The following is an 18,965-nucleotide window of genomic DNA, read 5'->3' as shown; positions in this document are numbered from 1 at the left end:
GCACTCTTCTGTTTGAAGTTCACTCACAGTCTTGTGCAAGAATGCCTGGGTCACTCTATCCAGGCCTCTAATGAGGCAGTGCGTGAACACTTGCAGCTTTGTAGGCTTTTTCTTTAATCAGAGATTGGGTAACACTCAGGACTGATAGGCTTCAACATGGGATCTAAACAGAAAATAACATGCTCGATTTGCCCTCTGAAGGTGGGTTGAGCAAATCTTTGTGATGTATCGGAGCATTTGCTGGCTGCAAACGCACATGGTGCAGTTCCTATTTCTGTCGGCAAATACAAATTTTTCACTCAGCAGGCTTAATCAGAGCCAACTCAAGAGGAGAAATAACAAAAACTCAACAGCCCTTAGCAACTCAGCATGGCATAGAGGGATTTAAGACTTTAGCATTTTATCTCCATCAGTATGAAAACCTTATGAGGAAATCTGAACTTTGGATTTGCAAATAAACACATTTTACACATTATAAACCATCTTTTTAAACCAATGATGCTTAAGCCCTTTGCTATGCTGTTTTCCCTTCTCATTTTGATGTCATTTTCATTTAATAAAGCAGGCTCACTAAATTTGGGTTTCTTTCCACAGAAAAGCATTTCATGTTGACAGAATTGAGCTAGCCGGTGAGAGAAAAGAGTGAAAAGTTAAAAACAAGCATCTTACAGAAGGATAGCAGATTCAGAAAGATAGATAAAATCAAGAACAAACTTACTAAATGTCCTGCAGGGGAGACCCTATGATAAAGAATGCTGAGGTGACCCTCTTGGACAGCTGATGATGGACCCAAGCAACTGGACCATAGGAACATGAGAAGCATCTGCCTTGTATGCAGAAGGTCCCAGGTTTAATCCCCGGCATCTCAAGGTAAGGCTGGGAGACACTCTTGCCTAAAACCCTGGAGAATCGCTGCCAGTCAGTGTAGACAATACTGAGCTAGATGGACCAATGATCTGACTCAGTGTAAGGCAGCTTCCTGTTTTTCTTTGAATCTCTGGTTTCTCTCTCTCTCTTATGAAATGTGCTAAAACCCAGAAGATAACTCCAGTGTAGGTCTTCATCCTTTTTGGGGGGACCACGTAAAGAGATGTGACATGTGTACAATAGATGCTTATGGTCCTACATATAGTCTATGCTTTGCATAGCATGTAATCAATGCTCTCACTTGCCTTTCCAATATCCTGTCTCATGAATACGTACTGAGTACTTCAGACAGATAGTGCTAAAGTAGTGATTGGGTTCACTAGAAAAAGAATAATCATATATGCATCAGATTTTGTGATCTGTGAATTATATTACATATGCTTATATCACATATCACACAATGTTCTACTTCTGGATACATCAAGAAAAAATGAAATCAGTGCAATAGAGTATCATATTAGATGCTTCAAAGAAACCTATAAGAAACTGTCTCATAGGTCCCTATCACATGTTATTTCTTTCTTACATGGAGATAATCTCTGGGTAGCAAAATACAAGTTTAGTTTACCATAATGTCTGAAGTACAGCACAAGTGAGTTTCATGCTGTGAATATATTGTTCAGGCAACAGCTGTCATGTTCCTTGAGGCATTTGTTACTGGCAGGGAAACTTTATGTGATGCATGGAGGATTTATGTGGCAAGTTGTGCTAGACTTTAGAGGATGGCTAGGAGAGTCACCACACAGGAGCAGTGTGCCATGGGGAAAAGGTATCAGGTAGAAAGTTCCTAAGAAGAGGAAGCAGAAGAAGGGGTAAAAGAGATACATAAAATAAATTCAGTACAATATTTGGTGAAGTACCAAAAAAAAAAAAAAAGCAGATTGGTAACTTCAGCAAAGTCCTACATTCTCTCCTAAGGACAGGACCAATCTGGAAGATGGAAGAGGACTGCCACTTCATTGGCTTTGATTGTTCCTGCCTCTGAACCTAAAGGAGATGCTGTCTCATTCATTCACAGGGGGCCATCTTGAACCAACTGTGGAGCAAGCAATATAAAGAAGCTGTCAGCAGTATAAGTTTAGCAGACCGCAGCTTTTATGAGGAATGCAAAAGCCCATTTGGCTGTGAACACACAGCACACACAACATATAACTTCTTTGAGGTAGGATCCTCATGTGACCATAAATAAACACACATCCCAAACTGTTTGAATTCTACAAGCAACATGACTATCATTGTAATGCATGCTCCAGACATCTTTCTCCATGGGTAATTCATGACTGGCTTTCCCCATTCTTGTTGTACTAATTGTTAGACTACAACTCCCATAATCCTGGCCAGGCTTTCCAAGGGCTGGTGTGATTTGGAGTCCAACAACATCTGGAGGACCACATATTCTCCATTCCTGCTCTAGGACTTCATTAAACTCCCTACCACAGTTAGGAGATTGATCAGCGCTGCATTTGCACCAGGACAATATAGCATATATGTTTGTGTATGTTTATACATATTACAGAATATACACAATTTATTTTATTTTTAAAAAAATGATCAAGTGGTGAATCCAAAAAGCATTTTCCTGTCTTCCATAGATGTTAGATACATAAATAAGTGCTCACTGTGTAGAAGTACTTTGGAATCAGAGGGAGAAAAGCAAAGGTCTAACTGCCATGTAAACTCATTTGAAATGTCATGTCTTATTAGAACCCAATAAGTGGAATGTCTGTTTTTACCCTTTAGCTGAGCCTTCAGATTTGTCAAAATTTTATGATAATTCATTCCGTCACTCCTCAGACATTTACATGACAGGCAGTCCTTATGAGGAAAAAAAAATCCCTGTAATCCTATTTTTCATGTTAAACTGCCTCCAGAGAGGTTTTTAAAATACTCCTCATCTGAGTCAGGAGCAAAGCCCTAAATTTCTCACTTCTACTTCTGATTTGCTGCTTTTCTGGAAAATGACAATAAATTGGCTCTCTGCCATTCTTGACCTCTTGACTTCTGAACCTTGGCTATCCAAGCCTGAACTTTGCTTGCTTAAGACAGTAGCAACAGTGTCTCACTGCTGTGTTTTTTTTTTTCCAGGGGGTTCAGGGATTTAGCTCTCATGGATGGCTAAGCTCCCCCTCCAGTGTTCACCGCGCATTGCATTATTCCTCAGAAGGGTAAGAAAGAGAGATGCCACTTTACAGCCCATTTCAGAGACAAAGCTCTTGCCCATTTTATAGCATAGAAGTTTAATGATACAAGTGCACAAAGGTAAATGCATATTTCTTGAAATCTAGTCATATCAGCTTCTTTTCATAAACTACCTGTATAACACTCACCCACACCCACCACCCTTTCTTTCATGATATAGATGTCCAGTCTCATATACAGAGTAATTGGTGGACAGAGAGTCTAGCTGCCCAAGTCAGGTTGGTAAAAAATATGGCACAGTTTGTTTTTTGGCGAGTTATACAGCTTGTATGTGATTGCATGGCTTCTTATCGAGAATCAAGGCAAAGACATTCCTTATTTAGAAGACAGTTGCAAGTTCAGCTGAAGTGGAGATCTCTCTTTTCTTTTCTTTTCTTTTCTTTTCTTTTCTTTTCTTTGCAATGACTCCTGAGAGAATCGCTCATCTTAGACTGGGGTGTATATCAACTTGGAACCAACCTATATAAACTACAGTCAAATGGGGGGGGAAAGAATATCAGTTATTTTAAATAGCTTTAACATTGCCCCAACATTCTCTTATCCTAATCAACCTCACAGAAGGGTTATGGGGATAAAATTGGATGATCTGCTATACACCACCACCCTCAGAGGTAAGATGCATATGTGACCAGTGCAAATCATCAAACTGAGGCAATATGCAGTATCATAATCTGAGAGCTATGCTTCTGTCAGATGCTTGTTAATTGTAATTGTAATCTTGAATGCCAGCAGGCAAAAAAGAACAAAATATGTAAATACAATAGTCCAGCCCCACAAGTTGCTTTGTTGAGGTACCATTCATAGCACTTCTACTTAACACAACTCCATTTCCAATACAGCAGTGCTGTAGTCCTGTGCACTCCCACCATGACCCTTTTCACACGTGTACCACAAAACATCTTATCCAGTTTCCCCAGAGGTAGGGTCAGCACTAACTCTTTACCCTGCATTCTATGAGCTGTTCATTACAGTTAGTTTATACATACAAACATATTGTTTGATGGCCACAGCATGAAATAAATGATAAGAAGCATCAATCATGTATCAAACTTGACAGAACTTTCATATCACCTAACACAATAACATTGAAAGGAACCAGCTGATATGGGTAGCTAGGAGCCATCAAGTGATGAGACATCAAGGAATGTATTATCAAGACAGACATGCATATAGTAATCAACTTTTAGTCTAGAAGTCAGAAATAACTACCATTGTTCTACAGTGATATGTTTTTTTTTAAAAAAAATGCAAGTTGGACATAATTTGATCTTTTTGCCCTGTTGATGATACCAGATTACAGTGCTTTTTTTGGTGAAAAATGAGCTGCTGGTACTCATACCTTGATAAAATTACCATGGGTGCTAGCACAAAATGGCTGGCATGGGCAGCAAAAAAGAGGTGCCACTACTCCATATCAGTGAATACTGACACAAAAAAGCCCTGCTAGGTCAGTTACTGGGACAGAAGCTTCTGTCCAGCTAAAGGATACACACAGTATTGGCACACACATTTTTATATGATGCCCCATATAGATATCACTTTTAAATCAGAGGATGGATTTGCACTGCACATACATGGTTTTGTCTAATTGAGCCATCACCATCTATTTTTGGGACTTCATTTCTATAGAGATATGTAGATGCCACTTATTAGGGATACTGTAGCAGCAGACTTCCTGTATTAGCATTGGGATTTACCTGATTACCTTTAAGGTCCCTTCCAATCCTGTGATTCTATACATTATGAGAAACAGCCCCTTGACATGCACCTATTTATTTTTAAAAAATTCTATCCCATCTTCTTTTCCAAAGAGGTTCAAGGTGGCTGAGAAACAGTAATAAAACAGAATAAAGCAAATATAGCCCCCCAAACCCCACATATACTCAAAATAATTAACAACATCCAACCAATTTAATAAATTCAACAGCCCAAATATATGGATAAAGTTAAGGCAGTAAAAAATTACATAGGTAAACAAAACTCTTTTTAAAAAGAACCACAAACAGCTCATAGAACTAAACTATCTTAAAGCCAATGCTTTTCTTAACTGGGCAACAGAGCACAGCCTATGTGTGTATCTCTTCAGGATTTTTTTGCCACTTTACCCCCATCCAGAACTCCATCCTACCTCCACTTCATGTACAAAAGGTAGATGTGATATAGTGAGGAAGAATAATAGCTCAAACTCTGGCTCTAGTGATGATGGTGAATTTCTGAACTGGGAGGTTTGGAAACCAAAGTTTGGAATATGGTTCACAGTTATGAGCCAGGCCCTCTAATTTGGGCCCATTCTTATAATTTCTTGCCAGGACACTTCATCACACACTCCTGAAATGTACCCTGGAGCGGGAAAACAGGAGATAGAGCTTGTATAGAGGGCATGTTTAGGTACAGATGCTGATAGTCTCTTACCTGAATGCTCAAGTGAGCCTGAGAGTTACGTTCTGGCTGAATCAGAGCTTGGAAGATTACTTTTTAAAAGTCATAAATTACAGTTACAGTTACATGGCCCCCCAAAATAGTAATTACCGTTACAATTACAATTGCTCTGAAAGTAACTGATTAGTTCACTTTTACTCAAAAGTAATTGCTACAATTACATTTTAGTTACTTTTCAAACAAAATGCCTACCAGGTGCTGGCCTTGGCTGCTGCACATCTAAATAGCCTAAAACAACATTAAAAATAAGCACACACACAGAGAGGGTAGTAGAATATTTTTTTATCCATAAGATTAACAGAATGGCATAACAGAATCTCACATCCCTTCACCCCACCCCCAGCAATGATGATACCCCAACACACATATTTTTGTTTATGTATATTGCCTCCAGCTCTTTTCTCCTTCCACTCCTGTCAATTGTTAAACAATTGTTTTCTCCACCCCGTCTTGCGCTCCACCTCCTCCCTTGTTGCCTCCTAAGCACCCATAGAGCATGAAGGAAGAACAACGCTGCACAGAAGCCCAATTTGAAGCACATGATTTTTATTCACAAATCAGAGGAGCAGAAGACTTCCCCTGCTCCCCCCCCAAGTAATGCGCAAAAGTAATGCTGGAAACATTACAATTACTCCTCAAAAGTAATGAAGTTACTACTCGTTCTATTACCAGAAAAATGTAATGAAGTCACCCACTCGTTACTCAAAAAAGTAATAAATTACAAGTAATTTGTTACTTGTAGCTAGTTACTTCCAAGCTCTGGGCTGAATGAAGTAAGCTCAGAAAAATACATTGTTTCCAGGAAGCCTGAGAAATGGAGTTCCTAATATCTCCTGGCTCAATCTCCCTCAAGATTGGTGGTCTTTCTTTCTTGGAAGAAGTTTGGAAGGACTCTGGGTTTCCCTAAGCATTTTCTGTGAAATCTCAGGAAAACCATCATTATTTGGTCCATGAACAAAGCACAGCAGAGCTTGGAAGTAATTTGTTACAAATTACTTGTAATTCATTACTTGTTTGAGGAACAAGATGGTAATTCCCTTACATTTTGATTATAACAGAACTAGGAGTAATTTTATTACTTTTGTGGAGTAATTGTGGAGTAATTGTAATGTTTCCAGCATTACTTGGGGGGGGAGCTGGGGAAATCTTCTGCTCCTCCAATTTGTGGATGAAAATCATGTGCAGCGTCGCTCTTCCCTCATGCTCTGTGGGTGGCTAGGAGACAATGGGGGAGGAGGTGAAGAGTGAGATGGGGTGGAGTGGAGAAAATAATTGTTTTAAAAAATGGATAGTGGTGGTGAAGGGAAAAAGGAGCTGGAGGGCAAGAACATGGATAAAGGAGGAGAAGGAAGCAGCAGCAGAATGGAGATAAAGAATTGTGGAGGTGAAAAATGACAACGTGTGTGTGTGTATGTGTGTGTGTGTAAATACTGTGTTTGTACTTGGCACACAAAGTGGCCTCCACCACCCTCTCTGGCTACTGCGCTGCATTTGCAGTATTTTAACTTTTTTGCATCTCAGGAGAAAATGTTTGCTTGGGTGAGTGTCCCTTAGCTGGTGGCAGGGCAGGATCCGGGAGGTGGTTAAGTGAGAGAAATTATGCTTGCTGGCTGAGTAGGAGGGGGGGGTTGCACTTGGTTTGACGTGCAAAGATCTGAGTAGTGGCCTCTGCCTCCCTCCCCACCTCACTTACCAGCAGAGAGACCACCATTGCTATCTTATGGATAAAATGAATTATTCTACTACCTCAGTATGTGTGTGTTTATTTTTAATGTTGTTTTAGGTGACTTAGATGTGCAGCAGCCAAGGCCAGCACCATGCAGGTGTTTTTTAAAAAAGTAACTGAAATGTAATTGTAGTAATTACTTTTGAGAAAAGTAAAGTAATCAGTTACTTTCAGAGCAATTGTAACTGTAACGGTAATTACTACTTTGGGGGCCATATAATTGTAACTGTAATTTATTACTTTTTAAAAGTAATCTTCCAAACTCTGGAGCACAGACCACATTGGCCATGCCATAGTCCCCAAGCAAAGCTTGTGGGGAATCATCACAACCTCAGTTCTGGCACGTGTCTCAGATATGCTGAATGAGCACACTGATATTTGAAAAAAAGACCAGCATTATGTGGGCATCCCTGTATATCTTATTTTAGTTTGTAAAACTTAAGTAAGATTGACCTACACCAGAGTTTTCAGGGAGAATGAATGAGATATGCTGTCTACACAATGAAATCCATTTTACGCATGATCAAAGAGAGTCCATGATCAAAATGCGACATACCTGATTGTGAAATACATTTTGAAACCCACCTTATATGACCTGAATAAAGTGTATAGCCTGTTAAAAAAAATTAAGGAATATTTCCAGGAGAAAAATCACACAACTGTATTATAAGACCCTCCAGAAGCAACATGGCAACACAATACTGTTCTGATTTACTTAGCCACAGATGCCTCTCAAGTCTTTGTCGCAATCATGTGGGAATGTTGTCTGTTCCCAAGCATGTCCAGTCAAGAGGGATTCAACAACAAAACAGAATTGAGCATGGCCACATGCCGAACAACAACAAAAAAGATTTCAAAAGCTCTTTACTTATACACCCCAATGACAGATATACTGGGTTTCATATCACATTCATAATAGCCTTTTTATATAGCTGACTGGCAGCTGACTTACGAAACGATTTCTTTTGTCTTGGTTGTGAGAGGACAGCCCAGTCTACCCGTGTTGCAAAATGAGCAATTTTTACCTATTTGTACGGAGAGTGGGCTGGTTGTTCTCACAATGTGCTCTTTCTGGCAGCTGTAATGTTTCAGGCTGGGATGTGATTGTACAGTTAATTTGGCAATAATCCTATGGATTGAAATACTCATTGCTATGGAGGTATACTGTCATCATACATCTGTCAGGGCACATCTGGATTTTTGAGAGATTTTTGGAAAAAGAAAATATGTTGAAGTGTGAGACAATTCCACACTCTTGGTACAATAGCAATGGATTGTGCAGATAGTGAAATCCACTGTGGTTGTGCTATTTGAACTTACACTGCATTCTGGTGGATGAAACATCCTCACAGTCTTAAGATCCACGAGTATGTTACTTAAAATGTGGATTATTGTTCTTATGATTAGCAACTGTATTGAATGTAGAATTTATACTGATTTTTGTTGAAATGCAAACCACTTTGAGATTTTTTGAAATATAAAGTGGTATACAAATTAAATACATACAAATTAAATACATACATACACATATATGGCTTTGGCTTTGGATATGTTGAGCAAAGGAGATGGCATTTATTTCCATTTATGTGTGGACATGAGACTGATCATATGCATTCAAGTCATATACACTCATGAAAGATAAGACTACTAACTAACTACTAACCATGATGACTGTACTCTACTTCTATTGTCCAAGGTAGTATGATTCTGAAGGTAGTATGGGCTGGGAATCACAAATGGGAGAACACTGTGGCACTCAGGCACTGCTTGTGGGCTTCCCATTGGTATCTGGCCACTAGGACAGCAGGATGCTGGACTAGATGGGCCTTTGGCCTCATCCAGCAGGGCTTTTCCTATGTTCTTATGCACGTTCCTCCTCATGTGGTAATGTAGAAGGTCTATGCCACCTGAAACTGTCATTTTTGTTCAGCAGGAACATCCTGAATGCTGGAGAGGCAACAAAGGATGAATATATGAGGCCTGTAAAAAAAATGTTTTTATTTTCATGCCACCATACGGAGTGGATTGATGCAGCAAAGGAAATCACCTTGGCTCTCAGCAGACTGTGGTTCTGCACAAAACAAAACAAAAGTAAGAAATGCTGTATCCTCTGTTGTCTAATGATTTAGGAAGGAGATTGCTGATAATTAAACCTTGGTAGACGGACACCACATACAGCAAAAGCATACTAAGATGATCTGATGATGTGATCCACAATTCACTTGAACAAAGAGTGCATGCATTTAAACTGATTCAGCTCCATTGAAACTACTGTGTTGTATTCACTGTAATCTATAAACCAAATGAATCAGGATATGTCATATAAATGAGATTGCAGGAGCAGTTCATTTGATAGGTTGGAGCTGCAACAAGATCCTCCTGGCAGTAAGGATGGAAAGATCTGCTAATTTTGGTTTTCTCAATTTCTCATCTTTCCAAGCTTAAATTTAGTTCTCCACATTTCTGGAGCAATCTGTGGGTTTTTTTAAAAAAAAAAATCCTCAGGAAAGTTCTCCAGCTTTTTAATGCAAATTTCTTCTAATAACACATATTCTGGGCAGTTTGGACTAATATACACATTTTTGCAAGCTGTTACATTTTTGCGCATTATTTGCACTCATATCTTCATTTCAATGCACACTTTCCCCTACCATATGCATTTTTGTAAACACTGTTTGGTTGGCAAACACCATCACAAAATTTGAATAAGTGCAAATTTCAAAGGATGGCTGTTTCAGTTCTCATATTATTTTAGTAAGTGCGAATTTGATAAATGTGGGTTGAAATGTGAACTGAATTGAAATTCTCATCCATCCCTGCCTGGCAGAAGCACTTCTGTTGCTTACCGAGAGGAGAAGAGCAAGGTAGCTGTGACGGCTGGGCTGTGTGGGCAGATCTGGACTGGCTCTGCCAGTGCATCTGTAGAGCCCTGACTTTGCTGCTCCAAAACCTCTCCGTTTCTTCCCCCTATTCAGGCATTTATAATGGGGCTTAACTAAACAGTTAAGGGGCAGAGTGTGCAAAAGCATGCTACCTCTGTCCCCATCCTCACCCCCCTCTGTGTGTTCAAGGGGGACTGTCTTGCACTTGTGGACGCTTCTGCATCTTGGAATCCTAATTTTTCGCAGTTCCACAAACACAGCCTCCACAGAGGTTTTCCACACTGCAGAAAGTCGCCTTTGAACACAAGGAGGGTGATGAGGGTGTTGCTAAGGTACTCATGCACACCCTCCAGCAAGCCCCATCATGAATGCTGGAATGTCCACCTGAGCGCATGAAAAGTTGGGAATGCCTAAAGTGATGCACAGATTATTTTCCTCTAGGAATGGTACAATCTGTCGAACTCTGTTTCTCTCAGTTTCTCATTTTTCCAATCTTATACTCAGTTTGCCACATTTCCACATCAGTTTGTAATTTTTTTAAAAGCCCTCACAAAAATTCATCAGCATTTTCACACACATTTCTCCTAATATATACACAATTTCCCTAATATAATGCCTTTATGCATACTTACAGTATTTTGTTGTTGAAGAACTGCATCACTAAATTCAAAGAAGCGTTAATTGCAAAGGATAGCTGTGCTTTGGTTCACATACTGTTTTTGGACATGGGATAGAATACAAACTAAAATGAATTTCTCCCCCTTTCCTAGTTACTCCAAAATGTAAATATTTGTCCATTTATAATTCAGCCTATCTGTCTGTCTCTCTGTTCTAAATTAGGATATATGAAGCTATCTTTTGAAAAGGTTCAAAGCTTCAGCCTGTGTAGAATGTGGCAGCCTGTCTTTTGACAGCGGTGGATGGTTTCCACATATCTATCTAGAAACAAATGACTGACTGCCAATTTGCTTTTGAGCTCAATTAAAAGTGCTGGTTGTGAAGATTAAAAAAATGATGGTATCAGGAAATGTCTCCTCCCATCTGTCATTTAAGATTACCTCAGGAGGCTCTGCTCCACATTCCATCTTATGTAGAGGCTAGGTTAGCCTGCAAGGAGCAGGGCCTTCTCTGTGTCAACCCTAATGCTCTGGAAGGGTTTATCACAAGGTATTTCTTTAGCCTCCTCCCTGCTGTCCTTACAGAGGCTGTTGAAGCCCATCTTTCCCCACAGAAGCCCTCCTGGCACCCACTGTATTATCTTTAGATGTCAGGCAAAAGCATTTTTATTCTCTCGGGGGTTGTAATGGTTTGTATTTTAAATACTGAAAGGATGCTGTATCTGCTGTTTTGATAGATATTTAATTGTTATTTGTTTACTGATTTTAATTGAGCTATTTGTCATGTGCTCTTGTTTCAACTGCTTGCTAAAACAACCTGGGAGAGATATTATAAAGGGTGGTATATAAATGCCTTAAATAAAAGTAAATGAAATCCTTTTTTCAGAGAGCTTCTGATTTTTTAATGCTGTTTGCTCCTAGTTTGCTGTACTGATTTTATTGTTCTTTTATTTGGGGTTGCTGTTTTTCTATTGAATTATTGATGTGATTCATTTGTTTTACTGAATATTGCTTTATTACTTTACTGTGTAAACTGCTATGAAAGTTCATGAATAGCAGTATAAAATTATTTAAAAAACAAGTCAGCATTAGAAAAAATAAATGCATGAGTGTGGGGAACAAGTATGTATGTGTATATGTATGTATATTATTTTATTTATTATTTCATTTATATCTGCCTTTCTTCTAAGAAGCTCAAGGTGGCATATATGGTTTTTCTCCTCCCAGTTTTAAGTGAAATGTATTTCTTAAAAACATTGATAGGAGGGTCTTCTATCGTTTCTTCCAAGTTGCTAGAAATGACCCCCAAAGAATGGTTAGATATCGTAAAATGTTAATAAATAATGGAATATAAAACGAAACCACATTTCTAAAGTAGGTTTATTAATCTTTTGTGCATATGTAACATGGTGTGCAGAAGCTGAAAGCTATTAATTGCTGCCATGTCACATTAGATTAGTGCTATTTCCTTTTAATATGAAATAACCTTTTAAGGATGCAATCCTATACACTCTTACCTGGAAGTAAGGATCACTGAACTCAGTCAGGTTTATTTCTAAGATGACACATATAGTATTGCACCAGAAGTACAGTAGTGGCATGTTCCTTATTTAAAAGTTTGTTTCCCTCCCCAAACCATAAAACTCAATGGCTGCTCTTTGTTTCAAAACAATTAAAGGTATATCACATTACAAAGAAGGAACATTACAAAATGTAGTCATGGGTTGCTTGTGTACCTACCCACTCCACAGTTTGTTGGCTTAGTTAATACTACAGTGTTCACCTGCTTAAGAGCGATGAAAGGATGCTCCTTTCCAACAGAAAATAAGACTTGAACAGGAGGGAAGACTGAAAATAAGGAGCTGCATTTTCAAAGCTAACTTCTTTGGTAGTTCAGCGCTGTGCATAGCAAATTAAATCTTAACCCAGCACCATTTTTAAACCTGCTCCTCTGTGCATGCATTGTCCTTGCTGCATTGGGCCCTAGCAGTCACTCTGATATCTGATGAAGTGATATTCTAATTCATTCTTAGATTCTGGAAATGGATTTAATGCAGCAATTAGAAAGAAAACAGTGTGTGCAGTCATTTCCAAGTCAGCTAAATGAAACAAAAAAAGCTTTAAGATGTACAGAAACTGCATTACAAAAATGCATTTCAAATGTATCTGTGTTTTCAAGAGGGGGGAAAGAGAATTTTATACTGAAATTATATTTTCAGCAAAAAAAACCCCACTATTATAATCATTTACAAAAGAAACAAAAAACAGGAGAAGAATCTTGATTGTTCTTTACCCAGAGATAGTAAAGAACTCAGACTCAGTGTTAACACAATCTTGGTTCCTAAATTACTTCTAAAATTGTCTTCTGCCTGATAATGGAATTGCTGTGCAAATATTGCTTATTACATAAAATTAGAGCTATTACACAGCCCTGTACAGTTCTGGGCTAATCTATAAAAGGGTTTAGTGTCCATGTATGTCACAGCAGATTCTGCCCTCTGGTGCCCTAAGGGCTGCTCTGCTACAGCACTGACACAAAGAATAAAAGCAGAAACTAGATTCAGTAGAAACTCTCATCACGACCTGATGGTAACATCTCCTGCAAAAGATCTTGATCAAAATGAATGGTAAGAGCTAGGCAGGAGCACATAAGTACCCCGATTCACTTTAATGAGGCTTGCCAGGAGATCTTCCTACTGGGGATTATGTCCTATATGTGTTCTATTTGTGTTGTAATGACACAGAAAAGTAAATCACTTGAAGCTGATTTATTTTCTTTTCTAAAGAAGGCTTTTCAGCGTGCAAAAATAGTTTTGGGCAAAAAAATACATTTGCCTATGGAAAGGTTGAGAAAGGCAATTGAACAAACCATATTCAATTAAAGTAATACTGAATGTAATACAATACAGATGTTTTTGGGATGTTCTAGACTGGTGCTTCAAAAACAAAGAGATGCCATATATATTATGTAAGATATATCATAGAAATCAAGAATGAGACCACAAACTACAATATGATTTTACACTGTTCTGATTTTTATTATATCCAATCAAAATAATCACATTCCTTGCAAATGTTAGCACGTAAAATACTATATTAGTAGGTGTTTGTACCATAAAACTATTCTTTCCCACATTTGTTGATATCACAGTGTGCATGATCAAGGATAATGCATAAAACTTGGCAAACAAGCCTTGGTGAATGATGCTGTTTAAACTGCATCCAAAATCTTTGACAGAGTGAAAAAAATAGTGAAATGATTAGGCATAGTGATTTCCTTCTAGCCTTTTCCTTTATGATGATAGCAAAGTCTCTTCATTTAAAATGAAGGCTGTGAAAGAAATATGTCCCATTGTAGAGATTTTTCTAGTGGTATCTGGTTGGGGGGAAAATATATCTGGTTGTAAATGACAGTTTTGTGTAGTACTACAGCCCTTCTATTGGTGACTGCTAAACCATCTTATGTTCTGTGTATAATGTTTTGCTCCCTTATCAGGGATCATATTTCCTTCTTTTGGCTTCATTCTTCAAGAGGATCACTAGGCAAACCATGCTCAGAAGGGAGGGGGGAGTCAGTGCCCACTGGCTGAACAAGGGAAAAAAAATCTCAGCATCATTCTTCCAAACAGAATATAATGTTTGCATAGATAATCATGAGACACAATGCTGACATATTTTCAAGATGTTTCTACTCATATTTAATTAAGTCTGAATGGGAGATGCTGCCAGTGGACTGTTGCCCAGGATTATTCTGATTTGCAGGTTGTGTATTTTGTATGACATCTGGAATATAAAACATCCCAGGAGCATGTGCATTCAAACATGCAGCAACATTTTAGTGCATGTTTTTCAGTAAACATTTGCCTCTCAAGAGCAAAATCTTTCTAACCAAAACATTTTTGGTTAGTGATATGCAATTATAAAATGATAGTAACATCCTAAACAATACACATAGTCTGGTACAGACATACTCAGAAGCCAATATTCCGATCTAGATATGCCTGTTCTATACTAGGAATAGATTAATTAGTCTATTTCTACTCCAAGTCAGTTTTGTATATGTTCATTCCTTAGTTAGTTCCGTTCTGTTTCCACATTAATCTGTGGATTCTTTTTAAAAAAATTATCTGTATGAAAGTTCATTACAATACTTATTTAATTACATATTTCATTGCAATGCATGCGCTTCTACAGGTATTTTATCCTAAAATATGCAGTTTCAAAGAACGTTGCTATGCTTTTTGAACTATCAAAAATTTCGAGTAGTGTGAAATTTGAAGGATACTGTTCCATGTATTAGTATAGGATGTGTGAATTAGATGGGTTTGCTTAAAAATGCAGCCTGAATGAAATTCTCTTCCAACCCTGTTCTTTACTATCATAACCTTTTAAAGCAAAAAGCAGCATTTGAACTTTCAGATTAATCTATACAGGTTCCAAAGTGCTTTCGATAAACAACAACACATATACATAATCATTTTTGTCTCATGACAGCCTAAAGCAGCAATATGTTAAACTTAACTGCTTCTATTCATGTCAAGGAGAGTCGGAGTCAATAACAAGTCTCCATTTCAGCAGACGCAGGAGCCAGAACAAAGGGCCTTAATGAAATGATCTGTTTACAAAATGCTAAGTGAGGGTTTGCTCTTAGGAAACTGCATTAAATCCAAATCTGGCTTCCTAAATGTAGTTTTAGAACACTCTCTTACAGCCTCTGTGATATATTTGTAAATGAGCTGCATTTTAATGGATTATTTTTAAAAATATATATATTAAATGTTGAATTACCATCTCCCCAAACCCATGTTCCCAAAAACTTTGGTTAGGTATTTCTAAATAGCCAGAAAGAGATAAATCAAAGCCTGAACTGCAACCTTATACTTATATACTTGTTAAATGACTTTTTTACAGTCTGTTATTGCTAGAAATTGGATTGCTTTTAAACTAATGTTGTCTGGCGGGCAAAAGTGAGTGAAACCGCAAAGCCTGGAGGAACACTAATTACTTGTTTTAATTAGCAGCAACTTTCACTAGAGTATAATCTCCCTACAGGCCACTTTTCAGTAGGTGTGGAAAAATGATGTAGAAACAAACCAATAATCTCTTATTTGCCCCTAAATGAGAGCTATACCCTTTTTCTAGTGTAGACATATCATTTTGTACAAGCCTCCAAACCCTCAGGGAACAAGGCCTACAATGTAGGCTGCTCAATTCAGAGGTCTTTGGCAATCAATTGCACAATAGACGTCCGTATTTTATGCTACTACATCATAAAAGTGCTTCTTTTGTTACATTTCCATCCTTTAAAAGGTCTTAATCCCTTTCTTTTCAGGCCAGGCTGTGGTAAATTCCACAGGGACATCCCATTTACCACAAGAACTGAAGCAACCCACTCAGAAAACAGCATGTGAAGATTTGAGCCTTCTCCCACTCCCTAGAGAACATTAAATTGTACTGTTCATTCCCTTCACCATACAGGAAACCCCTTAATGATGACGCGGGAAGAAACATTCCATTACTATGTTCTGTGATGCCAGTCACTGTCAATCAGACCTCACCCTGGTCAAAAGTTCAAACATGGCATCCGACAGGTCATGGGATGCAAAATGGAAAAGCACCAGCAGATTCAGGTTCCAAAAACAAAGTAAGGATCTGTAATTTTTTCTATTTACCAGTCTTTAAACCAGAGCTTGGAAAAGTTACTTTTTTGAACTACAACCCCCATCAGCCCAATCCAGTGGTCATGCTGGCTGGGGCTGATGGGAGTTGTAGTTCAAAAAAGTAACTTTTCCACGCTCTGCTTTAAACATACTAGAGGTTTTAAGATCCACTATGACTAGAATAGAGTTGTTTAGTGAGAGCTGATGTAATCATGTGGCAACGTTAGTGATCGAATGTTTGGTTCATTTTAATTTTCAAAAGTGGCAACTGAATTTCAGTGAGAATAGGGTTAGAGGATAGCCACTTTCAATGCTTTGATTATTAATTAAAACATTATACATCAAAAAGAGAGAACCTATAACAATTTGTGATTGAAGCAATGCATCCTCCTTCATCCTCCTTTTCTCCCTCTAAATAGGGTTACCATCATTTCGCCATTTCAAAAAGAGTACATTTGGTTTCGATAAGTGAAAAGTAAGAGTATCCTGTTGCACCATCTCAAAAAGAGTACATGTATTCTTAAAAGAGTACGGTTGGTAACCCTACCTCTAAATAAACTTCCTTCCTGCAGCATTGGTCCTCTTTCACAAACAATGTCTATTGAACCAGATTGCAGATGGTACCAGTGGTTGCTGCTGGGCTTGGGGAGAGTACGGAGAGATGGCAAGTTTTCTCTCCAAGAATTTTATGTGCAGTACAACGCTGTGCATCTTTACTCAGAAGTCCCACTGTGTTTAATGGGGCTTATTCCTTAAAATGTATGTTTAGGATTGCAGCTTAACAGTGCAATCCATATCAATGTAAGAGTCAATCTCATTTACTTTAATGGGGCTTACTTCAAGGTAAGTGGGCATAGGGTTACAACCTTACATCTCTCTTCCATCTATAGATACCCTAGTACTATAGTGCTATAATACCCTAGTGCTATATCCTATAGATACTCTACACCTACCTAACAAGTCTAGAGATTCTATACTTGGAGTGGGTTCAGAAACAAATGATAGATCATTTAGAAATAATGCCACTCCAGAAAAAAATGTCTCTTGTTTTATTTTCCTATTTTATGTAAAGCAAATAGTTATCAGCATTGTTCATATTGAATCCCTCTACTTTATGATGTTTGTCTGGCTCTCAGCTCATGCTCATTTTGCCTGCCACTAGTTGTGTTGCTCTGCAAGGGAGAGTTTTAAAAAAATCTAAATAATTGTTATTTTAGTCCTATCAGATACAGGATCTAAGTATGAAAAAGCCTATTTCTCAGTGAAAATATAAATATTTGTTAACATGTAAAATTACTTTAATTGGAATTAAAAGGACAGTTCAAAGAAAATACTCAAAGGACTAATATGCTTATTATTTATAGATAGTATTTCACACACACGCACACGTGCGCACACACACACATACATTTTGCATTCCGTCCAGTATATTGGCTGTCCATCAGTCAAGCTAAGAGGCTCCCATAAAGCTGCTCTGAAACCTGTTTTCCAGGTCTAACAAAGAACACTTATCCAGGTAGCATATCCACACCTCTACCTTGATCATTTCTTTCTAGGAATACAACAAAGGAAGTCTTTAGAAGAGTTTTTCTTCCATTTTAATTGTTGTAAGCTTCTTTTTGAAAATCTGTGTGTGAAAACATTATGAACCACCATCTCTTTGTCTTGTGTTGTCAGTTTAGAATATGTTTGTCAGGTTGTGCACTGCAATATAACATGCACTTTGTATTCGATATGAAACATGAAGGGAATATACCACTTCTGAACAAAGCAAAAAGCTGATGACGTTCTGGGACTCTGAGACAACAGAGCCCAGCAAATCCTTCCTCCTTTGGCTGTTGGTTGCTGGTGAATAACACCACTCCTCTCAAAACGCCCCCTTGAAAAATACTGGCAAGTCTTTGGAAAAGGGATCTATGATGAGGAAATGGAAATGCTTGCCACTTTGTGTCATCAGGTGACCCTTGTTCTAACAGGCTACAGGAAATTGAGACGTGTTCAGAGAGAGAGGCAACACCACAGCTACTAGTGTGGTGGAAGGCTCTTAATGAAACCTAATGTTGTGGTGGCAGCAGCATTTAGGAGGATTTTAAAGTTCTGGTGTGGTTTGTTTGTGTCTTGCTCCGGATCAGCCTCCCTCCTTCCTTGTCCTCTGTTCTGGCTCCAGCTAGCTGCCTGCCTAGAAGACTGGGAACAAGAGAGCGAGAGGCTTGAATGGAAAAAGTAAACATTGACAACAAAGAATATAATTGAAAGGGGTTTTGTGAACAAGGGGTGGTGCTGCAGAAGAGAATGGTGGAGGGTGGGGCAGCTTGGGGCTCTTTTGTTTCCACTCACAGTGGTGCAGCCTATACTATTGCATTGTGAACTATGCAGGAATTTACCATCACAGAAGCAAGCTAATAGCCACCCCCTACCAACACATCTAAAATATAAGGCTTAAATATTTATAGCTATTATGCTTCTGTTTTTATTAATTAGGACCACTTCAATTTTGAGACCTATTTTTTTATGC

The sequence above is a fragment of the Rhineura floridana genome, chromosome 1 (genome assembly GCF_030035675.1).
Source record: "Rhineura floridana isolate rRhiFlo1 chromosome 1, rRhiFlo1.hap2, whole genome shotgun sequence".
Lineage (NCBI taxonomy): Eukaryota > Metazoa > Chordata > Lepidosauria > Squamata > Rhineuridae > Rhineura > Rhineura floridana.
Note: the sequence above shows the minus strand (reverse complement) of the source record.